Here is a 6,000-nt window from a genome sequence, read left to right as displayed (position 1 = left end):
CGGGCGGGGGTGGGGGTGGCGGGACCCCTGCTCCCCTCTCCCCCCAAGCCGGATCAGGCCCGCGTTCCCGCCTGCGCTGCCTTTGTGCGCCACCTACCGGCTGCTTGGGGCCACTGCGAGCCCGCCAGAGCTGTTCCTAGGCAGATCTTGATCTCCGTGGACAATAGACAATGGATTTTTTTTTTTTGAACAATGATTTATTTTGGGGGGTGGGGATAAGGAGGAAGGAGGGAGGGAGGAAGCAGCAGTGTGTTTGTCATCGCTTTAGAAAAAATCTCTGTTCTATCATTGTTTCTGCATATCCATTATATTGAGGACAAAAGAATCCCGTTCTGGAACAACAAAGCCAAGGGAAATGTTTTCTGTGGCTGACATTTAATTGTGTGCACAAGGTGCTACATTATCATGCGGAGAGACTGTAGAAAGGAATGGGGCACAGCTTCGGTTCAAAGGCCTGACTTTTATGCTTTAAGGTGTGGGCTTTCTTACACGAGTCCCATTTTATATTGCCTCATAGATCTTCATACAATTCTATGTTTCTGTATGGTTTTCCAACCCATCACAAGGCTTCCTTGCGGGTGATTTTCAAACCACCTCCCAGGTCTATTCTTTTACAGCTAACAGGGATAATCATGTTTTGCCTCACAACCTCTTCACACGATCCCTACCAAGATGATCCTAATTTTTAGGAGCTACTAGGAACCTTAGGAAACACTTAGTCCAACCTCTGATTTTACAGATGAACGAGAGAGAATGCCTTGACCAAAGTCACACAAATAATTAGAGATGGAGGCAGTACCAGAACCCTTGTGTCCTGAACCCTGGTTTCTATTATGATCTACTGTTTGATGTCCTGATGCCCAATACCCCTTGACTTGCTCACCCTCACGGCCTGTTTTCCAGGGGAGAAGCCCACACACAGTGAGCTGTGTTGCACAAAGATGGGTGATAAGTTGGGGTGCTCGTGGATGGATTGACAGAAGTGTAAGCATCCTTTCTTGGTGGCGGTCTCTTTCACTCCCCCTCTTTACCCCTTTCTCTCTGTATGATGAAGCAGGGGGCAATGTGGATATCATTTTCATTTATTTATTTTGTTATTTTGCTGTAAGTTAATATGTAAAACCTATGGTAATTATCCAAAACTCTCCAGAAAATGCTTTTCCTGGGTTTCATGAAGATCTCGAGCCCCCACCCTGACCCAGGGCTAAGCTGGTTACTGGAAGCACAAGAAATGTTTTCCATCTTTGAAAACTGCTCAGTGGTCTCTTGGCAAGAGTGGTTTGCCCTTGGGAACCTGAATAAAACCGATTTCCTTCTAAGGTTCACGAAAAATCCTTGGGGAGATGCAGATAGCTGATCATGCTGTAGAACAGAGGCATTTTTCTTCTGCCACCTTCTAAAACATGCTACAACAGACAGCGCTCCCCTTTAAACCCTTAACTGTGTCACGCTGAGAGAAGAATCAAGTCTTAGATGAGAAGCTCAGTAAACATCTTTGCACATCCAAAATAAGGCATCCCATCATAGAAGTCTGCTTATTTTAAAGGTTGTTCAGTCTGTTTAAAGCAAATAGACCAATCTCACAGTCTGCAGACAAGGAGACAACAAGCAGGGGAAGTTTCAAAACAAAAGGCCAGAACATTCCTAACTCTCTTTAAACTGTTCTGAAAGCATAGAGAAGAAAACACACTTGGCTTGCAAGCAATTCCTCAACCTTTCTGCTGGGTTTTGGCACTTTAAGAACTTGGGTTTGTGGGGGAGGGGGGGCACGTGAAATGTTAACAGGGAGCTTAGATCTCCAAATCCCCTCTTTTTCATTTGTTTGTTCCTTTTTTCCCTCCCAGCAGTGATTCATCCTGTCTCTACAAAAAGCCCCATGGTTCAATGATATTTTAATATGACAACCACACACTTACAAACACCTTGCCTTGAGGATTTTGTGAGAATCAAATGTGATCAAATGAGATGATGTAGGTGAAAGGACTTTTAAGAGTCTAAGGGACTCTTCAGATGTGAAGTGTTATTCCCGTATATCCGAGGTTCTCAAAGTACTGAAATCATTTACTGGAGCAGCAGCCTAACTATTCTGCAAAGTTGTGATTCGGCCCATTTTTCAGAACTAATGGTTACACATCTGCGGGAAAGCTTCATGTAAATTTTAGAACGTCCAAATCTCATTTTAAAGAATACCCTCACAGCATGTTGGAATCTGGTGAGTGCTAGAACACTGGTGACTCATTGCTTCCCCCATGTCCTTATTTGGTAGCATGCAAATAAAAATGATCGTTTTCAGATTTAGATTTTCTCAGAGCATGGTGTGAGCAGCTATTTTTGCTTTTGCTCCAGTCACCGTTCTGTGTAGTAGAAAGTGCATTTAGAGTTGTAAAAACTGTGTTTCCATTTGCAGCCTAAATTTAAATATGGAATAAAGCAATTCAAGTACTCCCTCGGTTAGATACAGGAGTCACCACGATTCAATCCGGTGCTTCCGACACATGGCCTTCATTTCTACCCATGTAGAAATGGCTCACATCGCTACTTCACAAGATGATTTCCATATCACCTATGTGTGTGGCATTTCTCTTTAGCACACCTCAAGCGATCGGTGGGTGTTTGGGAACTAATTCTCTTGATATCTGTGTTGGAGAGATAGGGATCGATTGAAATGACACTCGATTTGTGGAAAGTGAACCCTAAAGCAGCCCGCGGGCTTCTGTATTACAGACCCACGAGGTGCATAGCCCTGTGCTAAAGAAATGAATGACTGATGCCACCCAAGATAAGCAAACCTTGCAACCCCGATTTCCCTGATAGTTGTGGTCCTATCTTACTACAACCAAGCCTGCTATCAAGTTTCTCCAGAGGTCAACTTCCAAGTTTACTTCCTGCTCATGAGGACGGCCGCTGGACCCATTACCTGATTTAACCACAGGCCCCACACAGCCCGCATCTTGGACCTGACTCCGCAGCCCGAGTCACGACTAGCCTCCTGGGAGCAGGCCTTCAGATGTTAGTGTCCATGACGCCCCTTCGAGGATAACCCGTCCAGGCTGGCCAGCTGCAAGGCTGATTTCAGGCTGGTTTCAGTTAAACCACATTCCGGTGTCTATTTCCTTTCTCTTTTAAAAGGAAACCTTCCGTGGCTCCTTGGGGCCAGGCTGTCGGCCCTAACTTCTGGGAAGCTTCTGTTTATGGGCTTTGTGGGGCGGGGAGATGAACATCAGCTTGTTCTCCTCATTCCTCCTTCACTGCCCTGGCTGCTGTCTCACATTCCAGATCTTGGGGTGGACCAGAACCTGACACCAAATCCTGATGAAACATGGGACAGGGTACTGCCACCAAAATTGCCCTAATTGCAGGTGGCTAGAGGTGGGACAGAAAGAGGATGCTGGCAGGTGTTGCCTTTTAGGCAGCTTGGGTGTGCTGTCCATGCCTAAAGCCACCTGCCTTACACAGCCGTCCCTGCCCACAGCTTGGCCACTGGGGCCTCCGCCTCGGAGGAGGAGCTGGGCATGTGGCTGCTCGCTCTTCCTCCCTTTCCCTCCAGCTCTACCATCTGTACTGGGGACTTCTGTCCCTGTAAATTCTTGCAATGTAGGAAATGCCCAGTGGAAATGCAAAAATAATCATGTCATCTTTCACACATTTATGGTATTTTGGCAATGTTTCTAATAGCCGCTAAGGGACAAGAGTTTATCTTTCTATCTTACATCTCATAAATCTTTTCTTTTTCTTCCATCACTAGCGTAAATTGTGCTTAGTCCAATAACAAGGTTAAAATTATAGTGCTTTTCATCATTACAGAGATGCTCTTGCCTCTGATGGGGACAACGGCTACATCTAAAGCTTAAAATTTATTTTTTCCCTTTGCCTTCATTGGGATGTCGTCTGGAAGACAAGATTTTCACTTAGCTGTGCATAGGCGTTGTTCAAGGCCTCTGTTTGTGAGTGTACACATTTATGGGAGAGGCCTGTAACCTGCAGGAGAGTCCGTTATGTGCCTCTGTTCTTCCCCTGAGTGTCTTTTTCAGACCAGAAAGCAAAAAACAACAACAACAAAAAATGGGAGTCACCTGAGGTATCTGGCTGTGCTGAGGAACCCAGGCTATAAATATAAACAAGTTATTTAACCTCTCTGAGCCCCAGTCTCCTCATTTGGGGATAATAATAGTGCCCCTTAAGTTTATTATGAGGATTTAAAGCAACAGAATGCATAAAGAGCTTAGTACGGTGCCTGGCACATGATAAGCACTCAGTAAGTATTTGCCAGCATCCTCATCATTACCGTTTCTGTCCTCCCGCTGCCACGTGATAGCCTTCTGCCCTGCAGGACCCTAGAGCTGCCAGAAGCATCCATGTGCCATTGCCATTTTGCACCTCTGGCTGTGGTGTCCTGACTCCCATTTCAGCTTCCGCTTTCCCAGGCAGGGAACAGTCCCAGGCAGAAATGGTGACAAGCTCATGGAAACTTGAATGCCAGGCAGGAACGAGGTCCTCACACAGTCAGCCTCTCCTTTCTATCACTGACGGCTCCTTCTCCCCATGTAGGTGGTCATACTGCTCTCCCTGTCAGCCCGCCACGCTCACCACATAGGGATCTGTCACAGAGGCGACCTGTGGGAGATGCTCTTTGCACCCTCTGCCAAGCACTTTGGCCTCGTCGATGCCTTCCTTCCGCCCACATAGCTCCAGGAGGCCCACACCCAGGTACGCAACTCACCCCCGTGTTCGGGCTGTGATAAGATGCTTATGAACAAGCTTCGCTCCAGCTTTTCCTCATTTCTGAGCCGAGGTTTCATCTTGTCCCCTTTTCCTGAAGTATGTCCTCATTGGTCACGTTCTGCGGTTTTCTGTGGTTCTCCCCGACAGCAGCGTCTGTTGCCAACTGTCTAGGAGACACCTGCATCCCATCTCCATCTCACACCTAGTTTTTGACTAAGGGTTAGGGTGAGATGTTTTCTGCATCTCCCCAAAGAAGACAATCCATCTAATCATTCCTAATGGAGGCACTAGCTCTTCTCTCTGGAATACAAGGCCAAGGCCATGCTGACCTCTCTCTCATTTGAGCTCATTACTCCAAGTTCCTTATTTTCAAACTTGGTCAGACATTCATTCACTGTAGAAGCGGAAGAACCCTTTCGATGATGTCTAAGTTGGAGCACAGCTCTCTCTCTCCCGACTTGCAGGGTCTGCTTTCTCTTCTTGTTCTGAGTAATTCTGCAAGCCTCAGGAATAGCTTGCCTTTTCCTCTCTTAGGAAGCAAGCCCAGTGTGGAAACTGTAGTTCAGGTTTGGTTTTTGGAAATGATGGATAATATGGACTGACCATTTCCTCCTAATCATAATCCTAGCTAGCTAGCGATTGTCTAGCTGTCTCTCTATCATCTATCTATAGTTTTTTTTTTTGCTAGTGACTTCCTTACATCTGACCCAGAGTACTTACATGGAAGGGTAGATGTGCCAAGATATGACTGACCACTAACACAATGGCCTGGTTTTGCCAGACTCTCTGTTTGTCCTAAACAAGTGGAATTGGACACTTCTTTGAATTACATTATTACATTAGACTGCAATGGAGAAATGCCTGGAAATGCACACAGACTGGCTTATTACTGAAGCTGATGTAAGTCAATGGAAAAATGCATTGGCAAGGTTCAGACACAGAGGAAACACCTTTTTCTACAAAAGGCTGCATAAGGCTGACCAGGGATCAATACTTACAAGATTAAAATGGATGCCCTATTTTGATTTCTCTCTCTCCTTTGAAACCCCATTTCCCATTGGTTCTGAGTTCTTTCTTTACTGTGTAATAATTCTCACTATCGTTTCTTTTTTCATTCCCACTCGAACCCTGGTTAAAGTCCTTTTCCCTCGTGTCTGGTCCATTGTAATCACGTTCGAACAGCTCTGTCTACTTCACATCTTTTCTTTTTAAACATCATCCTAAAACTGCTGTCTGATTAATCTTGTTAAAACACTGCTTTCTCCAAACTGCACTGAC

Source organism: Ailuropoda melanoleuca, chromosome 5 (genome assembly GCF_002007445.2).
Source record: "Ailuropoda melanoleuca isolate Jingjing chromosome 5, ASM200744v2, whole genome shotgun sequence".
Lineage (NCBI taxonomy): Eukaryota > Metazoa > Chordata > Mammalia > Carnivora > Ursidae > Ailuropoda > Ailuropoda melanoleuca.
Note: the sequence above shows the minus strand (reverse complement) of the source record.